Consider the following 27,622-nt stretch of genomic DNA (forward strand, 5'->3'; position numbering starts at 1 on the left):
ATTGTTCTTGTGTCCCCAGAGAGTCACACAAGTGTTCTAAGTTTTATTCTCAAATGTAACTTGGCAATATTTAGTGTCTTCCTTGTGGGACCATTACTTTCTTGGGCACACTTTAATGACTATAGCTGTAGGTGGAAGTCAGAGTCTGGACTGGGAAATGTTTCACAGTGGCTGGGCCCACAGTAGGTGCTATTATTTCCCAGATAACACATGAAAACAAGTACAGCTATCCTTCAGTATCCACAGGGGTATTGTTCTAGGATCTCCCATGGACTCCAAATTCTACAGATGCTCTCAAGTCCTTTATACAAAATGGTTTGAACTAGTTGTAAGACCTCTCATACCCTCCCATATGCTTTGAGTTTTCTCTAGATTATGTATTGTGGTGGTTTGAATGAGTTGTCCCCAACAGTCCCTGCGTTTGAGGAAGTATGCCGCTGGCGGTAGGCTCTGAGAGTTCAAAGACCCTGGCTATTCCGACTTTGTCCCCTACTTCCAGTTTGTGGTTTAAGATGTGAACCCTCAGTCCGCAGCTTTCAGATCCAGTCAGCATGCTTGCTGCACGCTTCCCTCCAAACCATGATGAAGTCTTGTTTTTTGTTTCTTTGAGACAGGGTTTCTTTTTGTAACAGCCTTGGCTGCCCTAAAACTTGCTTTGTAGACCAGGCTGGCCTTGAACTTCAAGAGATTTGCCTGCCTCTGTCTCCCGAGAGCTGGGATTAAAGGCATGTACCACCATTGCCCATCTAAGATCTATTTATTTTTATCTTATTTTGCCTTCGTATATGCAACTAATACAATACCTAATACAAGGTAAATGCTGCAAGAAGTTGTTAGACTATATATTTTGGGCAATAGTGGCCCAAAAAAAGTGCTTATGTTCAATACAAATGCAAATTTTGCTTTTCTGAATATTTTCCTCCACAGTTGATTGAACCCAAAGAGGAGGAAGCCACAGATACTGAGGTGGATGGGACACCTTTCTGCTCTTTAGCAAACAGCCTGTGCATGCTGCTGTCCGTTGATGAAACTCCTCATGGCAGCGGTGAGTTTATTGATGAGGTAAGAGGGAAAGGATCCTGACTAGCCAGGACTCTTTGGGTTAGGCACCTAGTCTTGGAACTACTAGTTAGGGGGTGAAGTTTATCCTACCTGAACCAGGACACCAAGAGTTGGGATCACTGGGCCCTTCAGAGGAAGGCAAAGAGAATGTGCGTCCCTTCTTAATTTGTTTTTTATATTCTTATTGTATGTGCATAGAGTCAGGACAACCTGGAATGGGGTTTCTCTCCTTTTGTCTTGTGGGTTCTGAGGATGGAACTCAGGCTTGGTGGCAAATGCTGGGCCCTCTCACAGGCCCTCTATAAGGTGATAATGGAGCTAGCATTTGATGTGACATCAAAGAGTCAGCTTGGTGTTATGTTCCTACCGAGGGGGCACACGCCACCGAGCACGAAGTCTTGCTCCACACCCTGAGTTTTCAACAGACATCAAATCAAGTCTGTAGATCTGATTCCCAAGTAGAGCGTCATGGAGATGCGATTAGCAATATCTAAATTTGTGAGGAGCTCTTTAATACCATTTGTTAGTTTCCTCAGCAGCAAAAAAGAATTGTAAGGAAATACAAGGTAGAGGAGGCTGTATGTAAAGAGAAACGGAAGGTTTGAAAGGAAGCATGCAAGCGCTCACCTGTCCATTTGCCAGAGTCTTCTGTGGTCAGAGGACAATTTGCAGGAGTTTGGCTTTCTCCCTCCACTTTAGGATTTGAACTTAAGTCATGAGACTTGGCAGCAGGTGTTTTTATCCGCTGTGTCATCTCATTGTTCTTTGATGTTTGTTACTAAGACATTTTTGTTAGCTGGGTGGTGGTGGCGGCACACACCTTTAATCCCAGCACTCAGGAGGCAGAGACAGGTGGATCTCTGTGGGTTTGAGGCCGACTCCTCTCTCTCTCTGTGTGTGTGTGTGTGTGTGTGTGTTCTCATCTAGTTTTCTGCCCTGTCCTGTGTGTGCTGACATAGTGCCCGCCAAAGGGATCAACTACGGTTCTAACGTCTCACTGTGAGTTCCTGGTTGACATAGAACTCTCTCTGTGTAGATCAGGCTGCCTGTCTCTTCCTTCTGAATGCTGGACTCAAAGGCATGTGTCACCATACCTTAAATGGGGCATGCCTTTAATTCCAGCATTTGAGAAGCAAAGATAGGTGGATCCCTGTGAGTTCGAGGCCAGCCTGATCTACATAGTGAGTTCCAGGACAGCCAAGACTATAGAGAAATCATGTCTTTAAAAAAAAAAAAAAAAAAAAAAAATTGTGCTACCACACCTGGCTTTAATGAGAAGCCAACGATTTTTTTATTTTATGTTGATGGGTGTTTTACCTGCATGTGTATGTGTAGCACTTGTGTGTCTGATGCCCTTGGAGGCCAGAAGGTGCTGGATTCCCTAGACCTGGAGTTACAAATGGTTGTGAGCCACCATGAGGGTGTTGGGAATCCTGAGACCGCTGGAATAGCAGCTCGTGTTCTTAGCTGCTAAACTTCTTTCCAGACCTGTTCTAATTTTAATTTATTATTTATTTGTTTTGAGGTAGGGCCTTACTTTGTAGCCCTGACTAGACTGGAATATACTATGTAGACCAGAGGTTGGACTTGAAATTCATAGAGATCTGCCTGCCTCTGTCTCTCAAGTATTGGGATTAAAGATGTGTAAAACAACATGTATTAGACAGGGTTCTCTAGAGTCACGAATTTATGGAATGAATCTCTCTCTATATATATGTATGTGTGTATAAATGATTTATTTTTATTGGTATGACTTACAGGCTGCAGTCAGATATTGATGTTTAGTAAGGATCAGGAGAAACAAATAGGCTGAACAGATGTTTATTCAGGGAGAAATAACTTACAACATAGACAGATGAACACCAACAGGTTCCTGGTCCCAAGGAAGCCTCCGGAAGTGCTCCTGTCCCAGTGCTGCAAGCGAGAGCTCTCCAAGCCCCCTCCTCAGCCTTAGTTCCCCCAGGTAACGTCTGCCCCGGTCTCCACACCCCAATGGGCGTGGTCTGTGCCACAGGTGCTGACAAAGTGAATATCTCACTACAGTCCAGATAATCCACCAATGGCTAGCTGTGAACAGAAAGTCTACGAATCTAGTAGTTAGTCAGTTCCACGAGGCCGGGTGTCTCTTCTGTATGTGCTGGAACCCTGAAGTAGGCATCAATGGCTGTGAAGGAATGGATGGGCTGGCAAGGCAAGCACAGTCTGGCAAAGAACAGAACCTCCCTTCTTCCATGTCTTCACAGGAGCGTGTCTTCCCACCTCAAAGGTCTGGACCAGAAGTGAATTCACTCCAAACCAAGAAGCCAGGCAGTGGTGGCACACACCTTTAATCCCAGCACACAAAGGCCTCAGCAGAAACCAAACCTGATAAAGCTTTGTTTTTGACTTCCAACCTCTTGAATGTAGAGAAATAATTTTCTGTTATGTAAGCCACCCATGGAGAGTAGCTCTAATTTTAGTGGACCAACTCAGGGCCTTCACTCAATTTAAAGGGAATTTTAGACTGTGCTTGGGATGTATTGTACGAGAGAAGAATCTATTTCCAATAAAAAATAAAGGAAGTTTTAGAAAAAGTTCCTTATTGGTGTGTGTGTGTGTGTGTGTGTGTGTATGTGTGTGGGAGTGTGTATGTGTGTGTGTGAATGAGTGTTTTTGAGTGTGAGTATGGTGGGGGTGGTGTTTATGTGCCATGGCATGCATGTGAAGGTCAGAAGATAACATTGGGAATTTTGTTTTGTTCATTTAGTCAAGATTTACTTATTTATTTCATGTTCATTGGTGTTTTGCCTATGTGTATGTCTGTGTTAGGATGTCAGATCCCCGGGAACTATAGTTATAGGCAGCTGTGAGCTGCCATGTGGGTGCTGGGAATTGAACCAGGGTCCTCTGGAAGAGCAGCCAGTGTTCTTAACTGCTGAGCCATCTCTCCAGCCCCCAGCATTGGGGTTGTTATGATTCAGATTTTGAGGCAGGGTCTCTCTCTGCAGCCTTGGCTGGTCTGGAGCTCACTATGTTGAGCAGGCTGGTTTTGAACTCACAGAGAGCTACCTGCTTCTGCCTCCTGAGTGCTGGACTGAAGCCTTCTGCCACTGCATGGGCTTGAATGGAGCCATTTCTCCTTTCACTTTTACAAGGGTTCTGGGGATTGCGGATGGTGGTGGGGCTAGGTCATCCGACTTGCACAGTAAGTACCCTTGCCCCATGACCTTTTTCAAAGGCCCCTTCCACCACAGTTTAAAAGCCAGACTGGCAAACACAAACACCCGCAAGGTGACCACTGAAAAACTACAGCCCCAGAGAAGCAGAACCAGGCCTTAAGTCCCATCTATTCAGTGGGCTAAGGGGGTGGGGATATTCGAGAGTTAGAGGTCACTCTAAACTACAAAGTGAAAGTAAAATAAACAAGTATTTTGTTGTTGTGCACCTTTAATCCCAGCACTCTGGGAGGCAGAGGCAGGTAGATCTCTTTGAATTTGAGGCCAACCTGGTCTAGCGTATATAGTGAGTTCCAGGACAGCCAGAACTAAAGGAGAGACCCTGTTTCAAAGTAAAGTACTAAAAAATAAAAACTACTTACTGAAAGGTTGCAAATGTAGCTCACCTTAGAGCTAGCGTGAGTGATGCCCTGGGTTCAGTGCCCAGTACCACCCAAACCAAAGCTGTACTGGCTACACAGGTGTTTGAGGGCTGTGTGGAAAGTGGTTCTAATCTCAGCTGGGCTCCCAGCATGGGTGATCCAGGTAGTTTGCACTCTTTCCTTCCTGGATGCTTTTCCTATGCAAAGCCTGCTCTGACCTTCACTGTGACTCCTGAGAAATCTGGGCTACTGCCCTGTCTCTCCACCCCTCTCCCCCCCACCCAGGCCAATAAGGATCAATCAACACTCCCGTACCTTCCCTTCCTCTTCCCCTCAGCTTTTCTCCTCCTACTCTCCCCAACTTTTCTTTCTGCTGGCTCTTTCCCAGAAGCCTACAGATTTAAGTATGGCGTGGTCTACTATGACCATAAGCTTTCTCCATCACAACGCCATTATTAATTTACTCTACCATTCCTAAAGAAACCACCTTCTGCCTTCATCCTCATGGTGAGTCCTGGAATGCTAGCCAGGGACAGCAAGAGAAGGCAGACAGACACACAGACAACCAACACAGTTATGCTGTCAGGTCAGGTAGGTTCTGGACAGCTCTGGGGAAGGGAGGAGCTAGTCTCTGTAGGAGGTCTCTGTAGGGGGCAGTCTCCTGCTGTAAACATGCGGCACAAGGAAGCTCTTTGCATACCTGATGAGTAGTGCATGAGCACATATACTCGCACTCCTGAGGAAATCTTTGCTTCTCTTCTTGAGCCTGCCTTATATGGGCTTTACCAGTTTCCCATAGGTCTGCTGGTCTTGGAGTCCTCAACAGACCATGCCCATGTCATATCCACTCAGGGCTTCCTGTGCTCCCTACAGCCTGCTGTAGTTGTCTCCGCTGTCCTCCATTCCCAGATTCCTTGAAGTCTGGCTTTTGCTTCCACATTTCAGGAACAGTTCTGGCCTAGGGCCTTCTAGAGTGTCTCTAAGTTCCAGGATGCATGACAGCTGACATCTCCCGAGCAGTCCAATATGTGGCCCAGTGATGACTATCACTGGGATTAGGTGCTGATTTTGTTTCAGTAACTTTCAGGATTTTTTTTAGGGTTCAAATATTCAAATGACAAACTGAAAAACCCTCTCCCAACTGTTGCCCTCTGAATAGCAGTTTTCTATCTCGTTTTAAAAAGTGATTTATTTTTGTTTTATGTGCACTGATGCTTTGTGTGCATATGGAGGTGTTGGGGATGGAAGTTTTGAGATGGGGTCTCAGGAGGCAGAGGCAGATGGATCTCTGAGTTTGAGGCCAGCATGGTCTACATAGTGAGTTCCAGGACAGCCAGGGCCAGATAGTAAGATCTCATCTCAAAACCTCCATCCCCAACCCAAATCATCATCATCACACTTTTCTCAGTGGCTGAACTCATGTTTGATCCTCAATGAAGCTGTGCTGTTAATGTCTTAGCCCATGCTCAACCATGACAAAAGTTGCCTATTACACTAAGTTAAGCATTCGTTCTCAAAGAGGCCATTAAGATCATCTACCTTAAAAGAAATGACTGTGTTTGTGTGAAGGTGTTAATAGCACATAGCACTTGGAGGTCAGTAGACAACTTCTGGGAGTAGGCTCTCTCCTTCCATAGTAAGAACAGAAAAGAATGCCAAACTTAGTCGTGACTGAGGTCAGATCTAATCAGCAGGGTAAGGTATCTGGGTGGAGGCTTCCAGAATTGATAACACAATCAATAAACTCAGGAAGACAGCAAAAGCAACCAGAACTGAATGTGTAGGGCAGGTCTGAGAATCTGTTGACATAGGATTTGCACACAAGGGACTCAGTGTGTTCACTGTGGTGACAGAAAAAAATATCTGATATTTTAGTCAAAAATATCTGGCCAAGAGGCAGCATTGGCCTGTCAAGGCATGAATCCCTATTTTCTTGCAAAGGTCAGCCAGGTTGGCTTGAGGGCAGTAATTTCAATTTGTTTGGGATGCTGAGTGTGATTAAATTTTAAGGCTGCACATAATTAACATAAGGATGATGAGAGCCAGGCTGTGGTGGTGCCCACCTTTAATCCCTGGAGAGGCAGAGGCAGGTGGATCTCGTGAGTTTGAGGCCAGTCTAGTCTCAAAGCTAGGCTCCAAAGCAATACAGAGAAGCTGTCTTGAAAAACCCAAAATAAATAAAGAAATTTAAAAAAATTTTAAAAAATAAATAAATAAACTTTTAAAAATAAGTAAATAAATAAAGGATGATGGGAAAGTCAAACCCATATATAACTTTCTTCCCATCATATAAGGCTTGGTAATAAATATTGTGTAATTTGTATTTTAATAATTGTAAAATTAGAAAGTTTATAGCAGAAAAATCTGTTTCACAGAAAAAAGTTTCACAAAAGCCTAAGTTATTATCTTGTTCTTTTACGGAATGTATGTTGGGCTCTTGTGCTTTGTGACTGGGAGTTAGTTGTCAGCTAACAGCCCTGGTGATGGTTAAGAGTGCAGCTCTGAGGTCAGGCTCAGGACTAGTTCTCTCTCTTACCATGTGATTTTGGGCAAATAACCTCTACATGTTGTAGTTTCTCCGTCTGTCAAATGGAAATACAGCAGTACTTACCTAATGGGCTGCATCCGAGAATGAAGTGGAGAATGATGTATGGGATGGGCATGTTGCTCAGTTGTTAAAGAGTGCTTGCTTGCCTTAGATGCATGAAGTTCTGGGTTCGACCCCACATTAGCCATGCCTGGCAGCACAGGCCTGTAATCCCAGCACTTGGTTGGGACAGAAGACTTAGGGGTTGAAGGTCATCTTGGGCTACATAGTAATAGAGGCTAGCTTGGGCTACTTGAGACTCAGTATAAAGAGAGAAGGCAGATAATGTAGGTGGGAAGTCCTGGGTGTAATGAGGGGAGGGCAAAGCACCCAGTCTTGGGGGAAAAGGGATGGAAGAAATATTGAGACTAAATGAGTAACTAGTTATTTTGATGCATTTTTCTAGCAGACGGAGAAGACAGAAGTGGAAAAAAGTTTGGAGCAAAAGGAGTATTTCTAAAAAAGTTGTAAAATGTCAGAATTCCTAGATGTATATACGTGACCCAAGGCTTCCCAGTTCTTCTATAGCCTGAGAAGAGATGAGGAGATGAGGTCAGAGATGGCACCACCGGTGAGGTCATCCAAGTCCTCAAAGACACCTTCTAGAATTTCAGACATTAGCTTGGAAGTAATGGGATCTAATTAAACATCCCAAGCTGGGAATTGACATGATTTGCTTTAAAGGAAAAAAAAAAAAAAAGGTTGCCCAGGTTGGAGTGTGCAGAATGAACTGAGTATCACAGTGGCAGGAAGACCATGGGTGTCCAAGTGTATCTCCATAAGAAAGCAGCCTGAACCTAAGTAACAAGTGACAGGCAACAACAGCTTGAAAAGTTTCACTGGGTGGCCAGGCATGGGGACACACGTCTTTAATTCCATAATTCCAGCACGTGGATGGCAAGGACAGGCAAAATCTCTGAGCTACGGTTACCCTAATCTTTATATGGAGTTTCAGGCCCTCCAGGGCTACATAGTTGAGACCCTGTCTCGAGGGGGAAAAAAATCACTGTGTATGCAAAGTTGAGGCAAAGAGGAAGGAGTAGGTATTATTCCTACAGCAATGGGTGGTATCGTAGACAACGTATTAAAAAAAAAAAAAAAAACAAGGAAAAAAGGCATTACAATATATATATATTTTTAATATAGGGTTTCTCTGTGTAACCCTTGCTGCCCTGGACTCGCTCTATAAACCAGGCTGGCCTTGAACTCAGACATCCACCTGCTTCTGCTTCCCAAGTGCTGGGACTAAAGGCACGCGCCACCACCGCCCAGCTTTGGATTCCATTTTTTTGAAGAAATATGTTAGTAAAAATTAATGCTTCCTCATTTGTTAATCTGACGTCCTTTGGGGCATTTTATAATTATCCGGGGTGCATAAAATTTTCCAGGAAGTGTTAACAATGCAGGTTCTCAGGGTAGCTCGCTCCAATTCTAGGTTTCAGTCGGAGCTCGGAATCAGTAATTCTGTCGGTGACTTACTGATGACAAAACCAACCCAAACTACTATTCATGTCTGCAACCAATTCTTGTCTACTCCTCATTTGTTAGGCATGCAACTAGGAGTCCCTATTGCTTCATGGAAGCTCCAAGAAAGCAAGGGCAAGGGCTTAATTTTTTTTTTTTTTAATTTTAATTAAATAGGGCTTTGGCTTGCTAACAGGTGCACTTCGGAGCACCCACAAGGGCACCCAGTACCGAAGGGGCTCCTTAGAAATGTCCAGCTAACAACGAGAGAGTAAAACTACCAGACGGCTTTGTACTGAACTTTCTCCTCAACGGGCTGGTTAGGGGCTTCGAGAAGCAAATCTCACTGCAGAGTGGGGTCGGGGCTGCGAGCCCGGCCGCGCAGAGGAAAATGTGGGGGAGCCCGTCTGCCGCGGAGGTGCCAGCTCCCCGCGCCGGGGACCGAGCCCCGCGTTTGGTCCCTTTCGGATTAGCAACCATTTTGGGCCGCATGAGCCACCTGGCCGCCGCGTCCACCACGCTTTTGCTCAATCAAGCAGCTGCCCTCCTCCTGCTCCCGGCCCCAGCTAGCGCCGCACGGCGGCACGAGAGGCCGGCGAGGCGGCCGGGGGGCTGCGGCTGCGGCGGCGCCGCCGAAAGCCCCCTCCCCGGGGCCGCCCGAGCCGCGCCGCGCCGCGCCGCGCCGCGCCGGCTTCGCCATCATGGCGGCCTCCGGGCGGGGAAGCTGAGCCGTGCGTCGCGTGCGTGCCTCCTCCCTCCCCTCCCCCTCCTCGGCGGCGGCGGCGGCGGCAGAGGGCGGCAGCGCTCGCCATTGCCGCTGGTGGCAGGAGGCTGCGAGGAGCCGGCGCGGTCGCAGTCTCCACGGCGCAGGCCCACGGTAGCGCAGCCGCTCTGAGGTGAGTGCCCTACCGCGCAATCTCCAGCTATTTCAGCCCCGGCGCAGCCGCAACACGCCGCCCGCCCGCCGGCCGGCCGGCCCGCCCCGCAGCCGGCACCCTGCCGCCCCCGGCTCGGGGCCTGGGCCCCCGCCGGATTCGGCCTGCCTGGGGCGGGGGGGCCCGGGCCCGGCCCAGCCAAACCGCCACCCCGAGGATGCGCAGGCCGCACTAGGCCCCGGGCGTCCTGGCGGGCTCGAGAGGGGAGGCGGCTGCCCTCCTGAGAGCCCCGGGGTTCCGGCCTCCTCTGCCGCCTCGGGTTCTCCGGGCCGCGGCCTTCTCCGCGCCGTGGAACCCCGGGCCTGGCCTTCCCCCACGGGCTCGGGAGCGGGCGGCCCGGGAGAGCGCGCCGGGCCCGGGAGCGGGAGGTGGGTGGGCTGCGCGGGACCGGAGCGGAGCGGCGGCTCGGCGCTCGCCCCCTGGGCTCTTCCCGGGTCTCGGCCGCCGGCGGCTGGCGCGGCCGGGCGGGGCGCGGGAGTGGCTGTCTCTGGCGGGAGAGGAGGCTGGTGGCTCGGTCGGGCGACCTCCGAAGCTTTCCTCCCGCCGGGGTGGCGTGGGCTGGTTACCCAGGTGGACTGGGGGCGCTGAATATGGCGCGCTGCCCACCTTCTTGCAAGTTGTGATGAGGCGCCTGGGCGGCAGTTCGAGGAGGAGGGCGCAAAGTCCTTTTGTACACAAAATAAGGAGCGACATTGTGTTTTCCTCTACATGCCCACCGAGGGGCCTGGGCTCTGACCGGGCCTGGCGTGGTGGTCCCCGGGGCACGGGAGGGGGGAGGTGGCGCACCCCTTAACCAGAACGGAACCTCTGCCTCGGTTCAAACGGGGCCCGGGGTGGTCGTCTGCTTGATACTCTCCCACCTCCCAGGCACTCGTGGACTCAAGGGCTTGCCATTGCATGTTTTGTAGTGATGTCCACTGCGTTTGTCACCTGTTGTGTCATTGCTGCTGGTCCCAAACTTGGAACGGTGCACCTAACTGCCCAGCAGAACTTGAAATTGTTAAAATAATCTTAATGTTGTTAGGGCTTCAAAGGCTATCTGCTCTGACCAGTTGGAGGAGCTGTTAACAGTTCATCCCATCTTCCCAGCCATTAAAATATCGTGTACGAATTGTTTATGTTAGAGTTGATACCGGTTGGGCCGAGTTCTTTCAGTAGGCACAGCAAAGTTCACGTTTTGCTGCACGTTTAAATGGTGTTTTTGGGGTGGAACTTAGTGGGAGTGAACCTGTCAGTTGGGACAAGAGCTCTGTAGGAGAATGGGTACAGCTTTTGTCTTTCTGGGGTGGGAGTGGTCCTTTCCCAGTCTTAAGCCCTTCCTTTTAAATTCTTTTTCCTTTGGCCTTGAACAGCAACTTATTGGATTGTTCCTCACTCAAGGAAAGAGAAGAGCACAACTTTGGAGATACTCTTTTATAGGTGTGTTGGTTTTGTTTTGTTTTCCAGTTGTGTTCTGACCCCTAACATTATTTGAAAGTTCTTGACAAGTCACCCTAAGGTTGTAAAAATATGGTTATGAGCACAAAAGGAAGTATATAGTTATGTGAATTTACTTTTAATTTGGGTGCTGAATTGTGTACAGATTTGGGGGAATCTTCCTTTCTTCATCTTTATTTTTTGGGCTGCACTGGGGAATCTAACCCAGGCCATTGGACATGCAAAAAAAAAAAAATTTTTTTTTTTTTTGCTGCTGACCTACACTGTGGGCAGTCTCTCTTTTTCCTGATAGAAGTTAGGCTGTTGCTTTCCATTGAATATCTGACCCAAACAAAAATAAAACAATAATCAGAGTAAGGGTCTTTTTTTTTTTTTTTCCTCAAGACATGGTTTCTTTGTAGCTTTGGAGCCTGTCCTGGAATTGGATCTGTAGACCAGGCTGGCCCAGAACTCACAGAAGTTCACCTTCCTCTCCCTCCTGAGCAGTGGTTTTAAAGGCGTGTGCCACCACTGCCTGGCCAGATCAAGAGTCTTTTAGCACACCTTATTTAAAGCCTCTTGATTTCATTATAATCTCAAACTTAACGTACAGAAGGGAAAATGGCTTATTGCTTGGTAGTGAGTGGTTCATGTTAGCATTTGGCCAAAACTAGCTCTCAAACTAGGTGTTTTCACAAAGATACTGTTGGGGGAACTACAGGGTTATAGAAGGGATTTCAGGTTTCCCTTGACATTTTCATTCATATATATATATTTATATTTTAGTGGAACCCAAGGTGGTGGCTTTTTATTTTGTTTTATTAAGGCATGATTGCACACCTGTTGCTGATTTAGTTAGGAAGGTGATTTAAATACATGAATTGTCATGGCAGGCATACTGTAGGTTTAACCAAACCCTTGGGTTATCTATACAAAGCATTTTATGTGAAACAACGACAAGCAGGTGACTTTTAAGGGAATATTAAGGTTCTTGTAGTTTGGAATTAAGATTTTCTTTTTCTGTTTTTTTTTTTTTTTTTTTTACTACGTAGTCTTGAATGTCATGGGCCATCTCAGCAGCACAGACTCCCCCTCAGCCTCCAACTCTGATCAGGCTGTCTTCAAAGGATCTGTCTGCCTCTGCCTCCCGAATGCCCAGATCAAAGGCGTGCACCACTATGCCCAGCTGACATTTTTATATCTTTTTTTTTTTGGAATAAGACATTCAGTAAATGTTTGTTGGAATAATAGTGATAAGGAACAGCAATTATTGAAGTTGGGTTTTGTTTCAGGACAGAAAAAAGAATCATAAAAAGGCATGTTGACTTATTTTTGTTTGCTTGTTTTTGTTTGGGTTGGGAGATATAAACTCAGTCTTTAGAAGGACACTGTCCAGGAAGGTAACCTGTCAACGTCTAGTCTATCAGATTCTTGGACAAGTGCAATGCACCATGCTGAAACATACTTGCTCAAGTGTTTCCAACTCAAGAGTTGGAGGCTGAGGGGAAGTCTGTGCTGCTGAGATGGTCCATCTCTCCATCTTCAGAAAATGAGATCTTTTACTCAATGTACTCTGGGACTATGTGTGATGCTCAAAAAACCGCACATAAGCACACTCACAGACACAAACTCTAGTCTTCGGTCTTGTGAAAGGCATTAAGGAAATGTTCTGTTATAGAATGTTAGTTGTTTGTACTTCATGTTTTTATTAGGATGTAAGAATGTTTTTTTTCAGCCCAAGCTTACCAAATACAATTTTCCATCATTCCTTAGTAAAATAGCAGTTTAAAAGGCATAGGTTTATACAGTTATACGTTTATTTTAGAAATACATTGTTTGGGGCCTGGTGGTATAGGGTTAGTGGTGGAGCGCAGGCTTAACTTGAGCAGGGTATTGCGTTTCACCTCTAGAGCATCAGAAAAAGCTATTTAGACCAAGTCCTAAACTTTTTTATATGTATATGTATGGTCTGTGTATTGTCTGTGCTGCTTGTATGCCTGGTGCTGGGGAACACCAGAAGAGCACATCACACCCCCTGGAGCTGAAATTGTAGGCAGTTGTGAGCTGGAATGGGAATACTGGGAGCCAAACTTGGGTCCTCTGGAATAGCAGTCACCTCTTCAAAGCCCTGTTTTTATTTTTAGTTATGTGTCTGTGTGTTTAATGTATCTGTGTTTATGTATGGGAATATACATGGGCATACAGTGCCTGTGGAGTCCAAAAGAGGGCATCATCCCTGGAGCTGGAGTTACAGGTGGTAGTGACCTACCCAGCAAGAATGCTATGGTCCCTGGCTGCTGAGCCATCTATAGCCTGTTTTTGTTTTAAAGAATTTGTGTATCCTGGCTGGCCTAGAACTTGTTGTGTAGTAGTTAAGGTTGACATTGAATTTTTAATCCTGCCACCACCTCCCAAATGCTGGAATTAAAGGTGTTTACTTTCTTGCATAGTAGGCAAGCACTTTTTGAGCTACATCCTAGCTCTTGGTTAATACTTAACCTATCGTTGGTGAACAGGCTGGAGGAGAAATAGTAAAAGGAATTGAAACAGACCAATCACAGGCCTTTTGAGACCACAACGACACTAAGCTGTTGGAAACTTTTAATCTTGGAGCAACACAGGAATGTTTGAAGTTACTTTAATATGATGTGGTGAAGACTTGGAAAATGGCTTTTGACAGCTCAAGGTCTTGGATTATAACCCTCTTATACAGTTCAGAATTAGGTTCATGTGTGTCAGCCTCCCCTCAATTTACTTTGGTTATTGAGACATCAGAAGCTTCGTTATGCCTAAACTGTCCTAATGTGTTCACATTTCACTTTTGAATTGAAGAAAACCCAAAGACGTAACTTTTTGAAGACTCAAATACATTAAAGACAACAAGTTCTTTTGTGATTGGCCTTTAAGAAAGTCTGTATTGTCGGCTCATCATAGTCAGAAGATCACCCTGACTGGGGGCTTTCCCGAAGCCTAGGTTACATAGTCTGCTTTGCCTAGCTCAGAATAGTGTGCTTAAAACTCCACTTGTTGCCACAGTGGCATATACATTTCTTGATAGCGAAGCCATACCTAGTAAGGGTATTTGTGTGCGTGCATGTTAGAATGGTTACTGTGACGGTGGTGGTGTAATATTTTTCAAAGAAGCTTCAGGAGCTATTTGTATGGGTCATTTGTTTGGTGATTGCAGCTACTTGTGGGAATTGTATTGCTTAGTAATAGGTGAAGTGTATAATTCAGGCTTGGGCCTAAATTATTTTTTAAATCCAGTCTAGCTGATTTCCCTGGTTTCATATGTGCAAAATTTGGCTGATAATCTAAGTAGATATTTTTCTCGAGATCCTTTGAAGTGCCTTTTGGATAAACTACCCTGGACCCTTTCCAGAATGTTTTTGAAGAGTGAGCTTTGTATGCATATATGTTAAGACCATTTTTTAAAGTGTCTGCATTTTACTGTTGGCAGTTGTAAGCCTTTTGGAACTTAAGAGAGTGCTGCTGCTGCTGCTCCTGAATGTTAATGTCAGGCTGTCAGCAAACCTACAAAGAACAAGAGGAAGTGAAGAAATGTCTCTGTGAAACATTGCTCACAGCGGTTAAACAGTGGACTAGAAGTGGGGAGCAGGAAACGCAGAGCTGAATTCTAGTTGTATGTTTAAAAGAGTGAGGCATGCCCTCCATCAAGAATTAAGCTTCTTAAGTGTGTCCTCACTTAAGAGTTTGGCCATTGTCAGACATTAAAGATAGTCTGTATTTTAGGCCCGTTTGAGGTGTCACAAACCTTGGGCCTTATCCAGGAGGGGAAAGGTGAGCTCAACTCTTCCACAACTTGTAGAGACAAAAGTAGGGTAAAGAAATGATGTGGGAATGAATAGTGAGGAGTTCATTTTGGGGAGGGACCATGACACAGGGGAAACAGAAATTAGGGAAGCCTCTGTATTTATTGAGTAGAGTCTGAGAAGGACTGGTAGCCTAGAGGGAGGCTAACAGCAGTTTGACATGAGAAATAGCAAGTGGATTTTACCCTTAAAGATGTTTGGGAGGTTGGCAATCTGCACTCATAAGTAAACTAGGGATTTCTGAAGGCATCCTGGGGCCATAATGAGGTTTCAGCAGAGCAGGTGTTCCAGTTTTAGCTTTGTTCTAGTGGTGCCCAGTCCAGGCCCTTGTACTTGCCAGTCAAACACTGAGTGCACTCAGCAGCATCCCTAGCACTCACTCTGTTTTTATTTTTGTTTTTCTTGATTGGCATGAATTTTGGATTAGTGCTGTTTTCAGCTTTTGAATTGTAGTAAAACCAGTGCTGGGGATTATGTGATTTGTTGTGTGACCACGGAGTATAAGGAGTTAAGGACTGTTAGTGGTGATTAGTCTAGTTCACTAACCGTGAGTATGATGCCCTTAAGATAGGGAATATGTAGGAAGGACAGAGCTGCTCTCACAAATTGGCCTTGGCCTATGATGCATACGTATCATGATACCTTTATGCCCCTTGCTCCATTCAATAAATTATTACAGTTTGTAGGATGTAAAAAGTCTTTGTGTATATGTGTATTGTTTGCTCTGCATCTCATAAAATGCAAATTTATCTTGAGCTTTGAAGATTTATGATACTAGTATACTAAATATATTCTAATGTTTTTAAGTTCTGGAGTTCAGGGATGTATTGTAACTCTAACTCTGAATCTTGAAAAGATATACAAAGTTTTGTGTGTCTATTCAGTATTTCTGAAAAGGGCCCAGTCTCATTTTTATGAGATCTTTGGGGGCTCTTGACACAGAGTCAAGGGCCTTTTCAGTAATGTTAATGATGGAATCCAGCGATGGTTGTGTTGGCTAGTTGGCTGAAGGAAGTTCCAGGGAGGGATTTTGAGTGGGCATCTTCAGTGAGGCGCTTTGCTCTGAGGAATTTCTTGGATGGAGTGGGAACACTTGATGGAGGGCAGGTGCAAAACCAGAGTGAAGCCAGGGCAGTTGTAAAAATTTGCCAGGTCGTTGTGGGTTTTTAATTCTTCAGGACTCACACTGGTGTCTGACTGACTGTTCATGCACAGTAGATACAATAGGCTCTGGGGGGGGGTCAGTACTGTTATTTTAAAGGAGAAATATGTTTTTAAAGAAAACAAATTAGCAGCCAGGCGTTGGCGGCACACACCTTTAGTCCCAGCACTGGGAGGCAGGGCCAGGCTGATCTCTGTGAGTTCAAGACCAGCCTGGTCTACAGAGATAGTTCCAGGACAGGCTCCAAAGCAATACAGAAAAATCCTATCTTGAAAAACCAAACCAAAACCAACCAACAAGCAAAAACAAAACAAAGCAAAACAAATTAGCTCATAGATTATGTTAAGAAAAAAATTAAATTTTAGGCCCCCCCCTTTTATTTTTCTTTCTTTCTATCTATCTATCTATCTATCTATCTATCTATCATCTATCTATCTATCTATCTATTTATTTTTGGTTCTTCCAGACAGGGTTTCTCTGTAGCCTTGACTGTCCTGGAGCTCATACTGTTGACCAGGCTGGTCTCAAACTCAGAAATCCACCTACCTCTGCCTCCTGAGCACTGGGATTAAAGGCATGCACCACTACTGCCTGGCCTGGTTGACATTGTTTATAGGCTGTCCTGCAGAAATATTAGTAAATACAGGAATGATGGATAGATAAATTTTGGGTAATCTTTCTGGTCTTTTCTTTTTTTCTTTTTGAGACAGGGTTTCTCTGTGTAGCTTTGGAGCCTTTCTTGGCACTTGCTCTGTAGACCAGGCTGGCCTGGAACTCAGAGATCTGACTGCCTCTGCCTCTTGAGCTCTGAGATTAAAGGCGTGTACCACCACTGCTGAGCAAATTTTGGGTAATCTTAAACAGAAAATTTATGTTACACAGTTTGTGTTGTTTACTTTAAAAATTTGACACATATTTAAACTCAACTGTAGTTGTATTAACTTAAATGTAAACAGTGTACACTATTCCAATTATTGTCGTTAGTTCAGCATTGAAAACTTTTTTTTTTTTTTTTTTAAAAGAGACAGGGTTTCTCTGTCTTGGAGGCTGTCCTGGAACTAGCTCTTGTAGACCAGGCTGGTCTTGAATTCAGAGATCTGCCTGCCTCTGCCTCTGCCTCCTGAGTGCTGGGACTAAAAGTGTGCATCATCATAGCCTGGCAAAAACATTTCTTTATGTTGTAAATACTCAAAGTTCTCTTTCCTACCTATTACAGTTGTACTATGCTCTAGAACATGAGAACGTACTCCTAGTTGTATTTTTGTGCCTGTTGGCCAACCTTTGTGTCTCCTTTTTGCTACTACCTTACCTCTGGTGCACTCTACCTCTTCACATGTGGTATTTATTTTTCTGTGTCTGATTTATCTCACTTGTTATAACATATATAACATATATAACTTGTTATGCATGTTACCCTAAAGTGGATTATTGTATACACTATTTATGAGGATCCAAATCCAAATAGAAGAATAGTATTTTGCCAGTTCTCTCTATTTTGCTTTTGTTCTGTTTTTAACTAGTTACAAAATAGAAGTTTTAGTGATCAATGTTCCATATAAAGAAGCTCACATATTAAAGGGTCCATCAGCGTTTGCTGTGTGGTTGCACTGAACCAGCATCTTGGCCGACAGTGGGCATCAGCTACAAATGTAAGGAAGAAATGGTCCTAGCCTGTCACTAATTGTGTGGCTGTTGAAATTTTGCCTTTCTTTAACTTTTTGACTTTATAGAATTTCTTCTGAATAAAAGTTACTTCTAACGTGAATTCTGAGTCTGTTATATTAATAACTATATTTACTGGATGTAAACATACATGTAATATGTGTCCACTCTAGAAAAGTAAAAAAACAACAAAAAACCATAACCCTATTATGTAGAGGACATTTTTAATATATTTGATTTTAATTTTTTAAATTACTATATTTATTTGTGTGTGGGGGGAGAGACAGAGAGGAGAGAGGATTTAACTAAAGTCCTCAGACTTGATAAAGCCTTTAACCTACTGTGCAATCCTGTCAGCTTAACAGATATGATTTTAGGTAATTTCCTAAGCATACATGTACACACAGTACACAGATCATGGTACTTGTAGAGAATAAATACAGTGTATACTGACAGACCCTCTTTAGTGTATTAGATGTCACCAATTCATTTTTCCTTTTTGAGACAGGATCTATGTAGTCCTAGATGTATTGAAACTTGTTTTGTTTTTTGAGCTGGGCTGGCCTTGAACTTGGAGATCCTTGAGCCTCTACCTCCAGAGCGCTGGGATTAAAGGCACCACGATAGCCTGCTCTTGTGTGTGTGCGTGTGAGTGTGTGAGTGTGTGAGTGTGTGAGTGTGTGAGTGTGTGAGTGTGTGAGTGTGTGAGTGTGTGTGTGTGTGTGTGTGTGTGTGTGTGTGTGTGTGTGTGTGTAACAGCTCTGGCTGTCCTGGATCTCAATTTGTAGACCAGGCTGGCCTTGAACTCAAAAGCTCCATCTGCCTCTAACTCCCTCTGGGATTACAGGTGTGTATCACCACAGCCTGGCTGAAATATTCTTAATGGAACAGTATCAAGTTCTTTAGTGGAATAAAGCTTAACTTTTTTTTCCTCCCCAAATGTGTATTTATTCTGTTCACTGCTGTTTGTCTGCTCTGGTGGCTGAGGTAAGGGTGACTTGGAGTAAGGGTGAGGGTTTTCCCAGGGGGGTTCAGTGCAACCACTTCTCTGATAACCTCAGTTTCCCTTCTGTATTATCTTATGTTGTCTACTGCCATCTTACATGTTAATCACACTAGCATACAAAACACCACAAGCTGTTTAACAACATACCTAAAAAGAGCTGCAGTAAAAATACACCCTAAAAGGTGCAAAGTACCTAAGCATGGATGGCGTTTGTGGGCTAATTAATCACTGAGTGGTAAGTGTTGTGACTTTTTGGAGACTGTTGAATAAATGGTGTGCACTTAAACAAGGCTAAAGTTATGAAAAGAATTTCTTTAATAACTTAGTTTACTGCAGTTTTTCAAACGTTTTGACTCTCAGAATACTTAGTATTAAAACAAATGCATTAAACTGGGTATAGTGTGCATGCTTGTATCCCCAGCACTCAGGAGGCAGAGGCAGGAGGATTGTCGCAAGTTTGAAGCAAACTCTGTAGTGAGTTCAAGGCTAGTAAGGAATACCTAGTAATACACTTTCTGCAATCCAAAAAAGTTTACCCTGCCCCAATACAGTATTTTATATCTTTTCTGTTCTCAAGACAGGGTTTCTCTGTGTAGGCCTAGATGTTCTGGATGGAACTCAATTGTAGACCATGGTGGCCTCAAACTCATAGAAATCTGCCTTCCTCTGCCTGGGATTAAAGATGTGAGCCACCACTTCCTGGCCAATATGTCTTTATTCAATTCACCTATTTTCAAATTTAAAAATGTTTAAAACCCTTATAAGCTAGGCATGGTGGCACAATCTGTGGTAGCTGTAGTAGGATTGGAAGTTCAAGGTTAACCTGAGCTACACAAGGAGTCCGAGACCTATGCAGGCTATAAGCAAGTCTGTCTAAATAAATTCACTCAAGCATATTTTAGTCTAGACCTACACAGGGTTATGCTAACATCTACTATCTTTTACCTCTACCTTTTAGTTCACTTAAAGTCCAGGGACTGTTATCTTTTAATGACAGTGTAGCCTTTGGATCCTTCTGAGGAACCTGATAGAGGCACTGAGGAGATCTACTTCCTCAGAAACCTGCATAGTAGCCTATTTACCCTCTCTCTCTCTCTCTCTCTCTGTGTGTGTGTGTGTGTCTGTGTCTGTGTGTCTGTGTCTGTTGGTAAGCAAAAAGTACACCGAACATTTACTCAATTACTAAAAACCATTTTGTGTTAGGATTATAAGACATAATTGTAGAATTACATACATGGACGCACATGGTTAAGAAAAGGCTGGAGAACGAAGGGGTTTGGGTAAAACTCCTGGGGAAATGATAAAACCGAGGGTAGAAGGAACAGTAGAAGTCAGGTTCAAGGAAACGTCTGCTTCAAAACGAGTTTTGCCTTCATCCTCTGTTGGGAATATGGTTAGGTCTGTGAAGTTAGAGATGATCCAGAGCTGGCCTTGGAGGCAAGGTAGAGATTTTGAGGCTGGCTTGGGTGACCTGACAATGAGAGTGTGTGGTGGTGACACCTTGTATATATTAGCATTTGGGAGGCAGAGGCTGACAGATCTCTGTGAGTTCATGGCCAGTCTGGTCCACAAAGCAAGTTCCAGGACAGAACTCTTGTCCTGAAAAACAAAACAAAAAGTAGTTTTTCAGTTCTCTGAGCATATTCAGTGACAGGGAAGCCTAAATACTACCTCAGAAGTTCAGCTAGTCTTTGAGACCTTAAGGTAGCTAGAAATTTAATATCAGGTTTGGGATGGTAAAAACCTGACAGGTAAGCTCAGTGATCCAGGGCCCACATAAGAAAGCTGGATGCTGGGGTGTACATCTGTAATCCTGGCAGTTCTACCAAGCCTGTTTCTGCCCACATGCTCATACAAAAATACTTTTTAAAAGATGTGTTTGTGTATGTGTATGAGTGCTCTATTGCAATGTATGGCTGCATGGCAGAAGAGGGCATTATCACTGTGTGGTTGCTGGGAATTGAACTCAGATTTCTAGAAGAGGACTCAGTGCTCTTAACTGCTGAGCCATTTCTCCAGCCCCCATATACAAAAACATTTTTAAAGACAATTTTAACTGAAAATGCACCTTGCAACTTTTTCGGGGCATCTTCTGTTCTCTAGGGTTTCCAAAAACAAGTCTAGTTTCCACTTTGTTACAATATTGTCTCTATTCTAGTGCAGATATCCTTATATCCTTTAGTCTTCCAGGGAAGAAAAACAAGTGTGTTAGAAAAACAAAGTTGGGGAGGAAGGGCTGAATTACTTTCATAGGACTGTTATATCAAATTAACAAAAGCTTAGTGCTTTGGGAAAAAAGAAATGTGTCTCTCAGCTCCAGAGAGATGATGAGTGAGTGGGTAAAGTGATCATGGTGCCAACTTAGGAGCAAAAAGCAGGTAGAAGCTGGGCGGGAGGCAGAGGCCTTGGGTAAACTGGCTAGTGAGACTGGCTGGAATTGACTAGCTCTGGGTTCAGCAGAAGACACCTGACATAACTTTCGACTGTCACATGCATGTACCCATTGGTGTCTGGACCTACACATACAATTACATATGTGCATACCACACACATACATTTTTGAGCATTGTAAAAAGCTTTTGTTTAATGTGGGTTATATTTTTTATATTAAATACTAAATTTTTTTAAAAAATTTCTTTGGTTAAAGTGTAAGGAGATACCTCAATCAGGTTACACACACATACACACGCAAGTTGGGTGAGTATTTAAAAGCCTTTTAAGGTATTTGTGGATATTATTCTTAGATATTAAACCCACAGTCTGTAACATTAGCTTCTTGAACATGGGGTATAAAATGGAATATGAATCATAACTGCTTTTTAAAATCTATTTGATTGTCATCATATACTTTGGAAGGATATTTGCTCAGACAGTCTGACTGTTGTCCAGCCTGCTTATGTGATCCTCCTGATCTCTGGGTTCCTGGAACTGGACCTGCTCTAAGCCTAGCCAGAATGGGTCCTTTAACTCAAGAATGGTCTGTGGTGTCTAATATGGGTAATTTGGAAAATAGTTCACTGAGTTATGTAGATCTTGTAAGTACTGACACAACATTTATTAACATCTATTATTTAACCAGAAAAGACTTTTAAGCGACAAGTTACCAGGCTTACTGGAGCACATAAAATTCTTTCCAAAATTCTAACTATCACTTGAAATGTCAGATTTTATCATTGACAGTAACAGGTTCACTTTTAGTTTTTGAGAAAACTAAATGCAGCACTTCAAGTTAAATAGTTTGTTGGCCATTTTATCAAAGAAAAGTGATACTTATTTGGAGAAAAAAGTGGCTAGTTTAGTTTGCAACTCAAACCATGTCCCACCATGCTTTGATGACCTGTGACTGCTGACACAAGGACAGAAATACTTGGTGCACACTTTGCATTTGTTGAGCAGAATAAGAATAGTTAAGACGCATGAAGGGTGAGTGTTTGATGGAACCACTAGTATTTGGAACCAAGTATAATGGTTCACACCTGTTGTGTGTGTTATCCCAGGCTAAGGCAGGAGGATTATCATGAGCTCAAGAGCTATATATTGGGTTCCTGGCCATCAGGGGCTGTCTCAAAAACCCAAATAAAGATAGCATGTTGACATTTACCCTTACTTAATCCCAGCACTCAGGCAATGGCAGGAGATTATCTGTGAGTTCAAGGTCAGCCTTTTCTACATATGGAGTTCTAGACTCACCAGTGAGTGAAACCCTATTCCCCCCAAATTAAACACTAAGTTAATTTTACTCTTTCATCAAGTGCATGCTTAAATACAGTAAAGCTCGCTCTCTTTACTGTGAGCAAATGAAAATGAAGATTATAAGGTGCTATTGTATTACATTGTTCTGTTAGTACTTTTATCCCACCATCGCTTCTATAGCCTAAATGTTAATTGAAACAGTGGCAGTGGGGAGGATTTGTTAGCATGAAAGTAGTTTTCTTTTTTTAAAGATTTATTTACTTATTATGTATGCAGTGTTCTGCATATGGATGCTTTGTCATCTATCTGCACATTAGAAAAGGTCATCTGATTCCATGAGACCACAGTTACAGATGTTTATGGGGCTGGGAATTGAACTCAAGACTTCTGAAATAGCAGCCAGTGCTCTTAACCTCTGAGCCATCTCTCCAGTTCCCTGAGTAAGAATTTTATATTGTAAAATTTCAGTGCCAGCAAGAAGACTTAGTGGGTGAAAGTATTTGCTTTGCAAGCCTGATAGCCTTGATTGATCCTTAGGTTCCATGTGGATGACAAGACCCAACTCCCCAAAGTTGTCCTCTGACCTCCGTGTATGTTATGGCACATGTCTAAACTTAGAGCACATCACACATATACACAGCAATAGAAAATAAATGTGTGTGTGTGTGTGTGTGTGTGTGTGTGTGTGTGTGTGTGAGAGAGAGAGAGAGAGAGAGAGAAGAAAGCAGCAAGTTCTGGGTGTGGTGGCTCACCTGTAATCTCAGCATTTGGGAGGTGGAGGCAGGAGGACCAGGGATTTAAGATCATCCTTGACTTAAGTCCAAGCCTATCCTGAGCTACACGAGGCTCTGACTTACCCAAGGGAGGAAAATCAATTAAAAAGTGTATATTATAACTTCATGAAACTGGTGCATTTTTATGTGCTTTTGTAAATTTGCTTAATCCTTATTCATAAAGTTAAGTGAAATTATAGCAGGAAACCTGGAAATATCTTTGAATATTTCTGAGTTTTCCCTCTCAGAACTTGAGGTTTAGAGAAAAACCTGTTTAATGTTTTCTTGGCTTCTAAAGAATATATACGATAATAATGTAAAACCACCTGGCAACCAGGAAAAGCAATACTGATTCTACTTAAACTATGAAAGTAAAGTGAGTAACGGTGAGAAATCCCTAATGTCATTTGTATGAGGAACACTTTATTAGAATAGTGAATAAAAGTCCCATGTCCTTATAAACCACAGATCGGTGTAGTCTTAAATAGACTTACCTTTGTGGTAAAGAGACTATTCCTTTATTTTCTTTTTCTTTTTCTTTTTTCAATTCCATTTTATATTCCAACCAGAGTTCTCCCTCCCATCCCCTTCACCCCCCAGCCCACCCCCAGTTCACTCCTCCTCATGGGTAAGGGCTCCTATGAGGAGTCAACCATAGTCTGGCACAATAAGTTGGGGCAAGGCCAGGCCCTCTCCCATGCATTAAAGCTGAGATGGCATCCCACCATGGGGAGTGTGCTCCAACAAGCTCACTCATGTACTAGGTGGGTATCGTGGTCCTACTGCCAGGGGCCCTCTGATAGTCCAAGCTTCACAACTGTCTCCCACATACTGAGGGCCTAGTTCAGTCCCCTGGACTACTCCTTTTTCTCAGTGTGCTTTTTTTTGGTGAAGGGTGGAGTGATAAGATGACACCCTGCCCACTTGTAGTATGAAAGCCTTTGTCTACCTGCCTGCATTTTGACAATCTTGGCCTACTTAAATAATACATAGTTCTGTTTTGTTTCCAGGTGGTTGTTATCATGGTCTTTAATTCTATAGGAATGAGCATTAAAATTGAAGGTGGAAATAGTGGTAAATCTAAAACATCTTGGTTTACCCCTTACCTTTTAGGACTACTTATTTGTAAGTGTCTAAAAGTATGTCAGAAGATGGTGTTGGATGTCCTCTATTCATAAGCTATTCTTTTGAGGCAGCGTCTCTCAACTGAACCTGGGCATGAATTTTTTTTGGTAGACTGGAAACTAGCAAGCCCCAGCAATCCTTTCTGCTGGGGTCTGAAGTTATTGGCATGTGTCGGATGCCTAGCCTAGGCCAGTGCTTTTAACTGCTGAGTTTTCTTTTAGCCTTAGTCCGCCCCCACTTTTATTACTTTTATTCCTGTTAGTGAGGGGGAAGCATGTGTCTGATAGTGTCTGTTGAAGGTCAGAGGACAACTTTGTGGCTTCTGGGGTTTGATTCTGCATGGCTTGCTGGACAACTGCCTTTGCCCACTGTGCCATCTTGCCTGCCATCTGCTTCCTACTTTACCTCTGTCTCAAGACAAAGGAGAGTCATAAAGGACACTGAGTGATGATTTGCTTGCTTGCATTCACTCCCTCCCCCCCCAAATATGTAGCCTTGACTAGCATGGAATTCACTATGTAGCCCTTGCTGTTCTCAAACTCTTGGTGATCCTCCTACTTCATCCTGCAAGTGCAATGCTAACAGGCAAAAGCCACAATGCCCAGCTGAAAATCCTAAGGGTGTGAGTGTGAGTGTGTGATTTTTCATTTTGTTTTGTTTTGTTTGAGAGTGTTGTGACCTTAAACACTGACTGAGCAACATCCCCAGTCCAAAAGATAAAGATTTCAAATCTACCTAAAGTAACAGTATGTTTTGTGGTCCGTGTCTCCCCCCCCCCCACGTGTGTGTGTGTGTGTTTGTGTGTTTGTTTCATTTTGTACCTTTTAATAGGAAAGGGATCTGGCTTTTTGGATTACATAAGATTGGAAAATAGTCACATAAGGCTGTAATCTAATTTTGGTGTGAAGGGAAGAAAACGAAGGAATATTCCATATGAGACATGGTTAGGAAGTTTATTGTACTAACTACTGACAGTGTGTTACTATAGAAACATCTTATAATAACATCTAGGAAGTTAGGTTATATTTCACAGTTTATTTTACAAATTCTGTGAGGGGCTGGGAGGTGACTCAGTGGGTAAAGCTATTTGCCACACCAGTCTGACCTGAGTTCAATCCCCAGAACCCACATAAAAGCCAGATGTGGTGATGCTTATCTGTCATGCCAGCACTTATCTGGTGAGGTGATAGTTAGAGATAAGAGAATCCCCTGGAAGCTTGGTGGCCAATCAGCCTGGAGCTTGCAGCGGTGTGACGCAAACAACTCCCTAAGTCGCCTTCTGTGCTATCATGTGCATGTCTACACTTTTCATCACATATACACTAACAATAAATCAAACATTTTAAAAATTTACAAGATTTTTCTAGTAATCGTATTTACCATACAATACTTACCTTTTAAATATTAAGAACTATTTGATTTTATATTTATTTATTTATAAAGTAGACCTGCTCTTACAATGGACCTTGGCTGTCGAAGAACTCCCTAAGTACACCAGGCTGGTCTCAAACTCACAGAAATCTGCCTCCCTCTGCCTCATGGGTGCTGAGCTTAAAGATGTAGCCCATATGCCCTATTGTTAGGATTTTTTTTTTTTTTTTTAATGAGAAACCAGGAAAAGGAAACATTACAGATAATCTCTGTTCTGCTTAAACCAGAGTGCTATCTATGTATTGCTTATAGTTCTTTCTTGGCAACTGAGGTCGCAGTGGCAAGCAGGCTACTGCCCTATATTGGGATTTCCTTGTCCTGCCTGTGCAGTCATTTCTCTTGTGCGCCTCTCAGTTAGATTTTTACCAGCCCACTATGCCTCTCAAGAAGGGAGGAGGGAGAGTGATGCAGGCCCGGGATGGCTCTCTCCCGCGTGGCTGTAGTGAGAAAGCTGCCAGCAGCCGTGCCTCCGTAGTGGAGAAACTGGACTCACTCTCTCCATCAGCTCACACATTCATCTATTCATCACTAAAGAATTGTGATGCACCACACTGTGGGCATGTTATTTATGGATAAAGGTACCTTATCCGTGCTGACAGAGCCTGTACCCTGCCTCACACAGGCATGATGTTCACTGTACTCACTGTTTCTGCACTATCCCTCTCTTGTAGAGGTTGTGGTTTGTTTCTTAAGAGTGATGTCTTGGCTGGCAGAATTGTACTTAACATTTATTCAGGGAGCTAGCTGCCTTGTTTTGAGGCAGTGAGCTTGGTTCTAAGAGAGTAGGAAAGTTGGGCTAGCAGCTGTTGGTGGGTTGATAGCCAGCTGCATGCTCTGCCCATTGTGGCCAGGACCAAGAGATTACACTTGATGCCTCTTTCTTCTCCTGAAGCAAGTTGTATCAAAGATCACATAAAGAAAAAGTCAGTGAGAAAACATTTTTATTCTAATTTTCATCTTCTGTTGTGTAGGGCACTACCCTTTTAAAATGCTTTTATCTGAATGGCTACAAACTTATACTTATCAGGAAATTTTGATATTGTTTAAAATCAACGTTGTGTAAACAGTATATAGGCAGTTGGGCTTTCCTTAGAAATCTAAGGTAACATTTTAGAAATTTATACCCTTTTAGATTTATATATCTCTCTTACAAGTTAAACCAATTCCACAATGGAGATGTTAATTTTAATTTTAGGTGGAATTGTTTTAGTTTTATAATCAACCACTTTCTAAATGTCATTGAAGTCTACTGTTTTATTTTTCCTATCTAGAAATCTAATGTGAGTTCTTTATACTACTGTGCTTTTTTGTCATTATTTTATGGCACACTAAATTTGTTTAATTCAAGATAGTGAATTACAAAGTAAACTTGGAAACGCAATAGTAGACCTGCTGGCTCTTGAGCTCACAGAGATCTGCCAGCCTCTGATTCCTTAGGTGCTGGGATTTAAAGGAGTGGTCTACCATACCTTGAAGAAATTTTACCTTTTTAATTTTTTTTTTTTAATGTGAATTCTCTATCTGCACACACACCTGAATGCCAGTAGAGGGCATCCGATCCCATTATAGATTGTGAGTCACCATGTGGGTGCAGGGTATAGAACTCAGGACCCGTGAAAGAGCAGCCAGTGCTCTTAACCACTGAGCCATCTCTCCAGCTCCTGAAATCTTAGCTTTTGATCAACCAGGAAAGTTCAAATTTACATTTCTGATACTGTTAGGAGTTCTTGGAAAACGTTTTTGTTAAATGTCATTTGGAAAGGTTTGTGTAAGGAGTAGGGTTTTCCCTCTTGCCGTTGCTGGTCTTGTCCCGCTGCCGCCGCGCCAGCCCCAATTAACACACCGAGACTCTGTATTTGATATAATGCTGTTGGCCAGTTACTTGTTTCTTATCGG

The 27,622-nt window shown here is 43.5% G+C and overlaps 1 protein-coding gene across 6 annotated transcripts in view; it reads left to right on the forward strand.

Moving 5' to 3' along the window:
• The first annotated feature begins 9,484 nt into the window (after nucleotides 1-9,484).
• Nrf1 (nuclear respiratory factor 1) overlaps nucleotides 9,485-27,622 on the forward strand; it is a 102,515-nt gene continuing 84,377 nt past the window's right edge. For all 6 annotated transcript variants that reach the window (XR_007833945.1, XM_051175836.1, XM_051175837.1 and 3 more), the window contains exon 1: nucleotides 9,485-9,586. The gene's annotated coding sequence lies outside the window, so the exon portion shown is untranslated. The remainder of the gene's footprint in view (nucleotides 9,587-27,622) is intronic.

The sequence above is a fragment of the Phodopus roborovskii genome, unplaced genomic scaffold, assembly GCF_943737965.1.
Source record: "Phodopus roborovskii unplaced genomic scaffold, PHOROB, whole genome shotgun sequence".
NCBI lineage: Eukaryota > Metazoa > Chordata > Mammalia > Rodentia > Cricetidae > Phodopus > Phodopus roborovskii.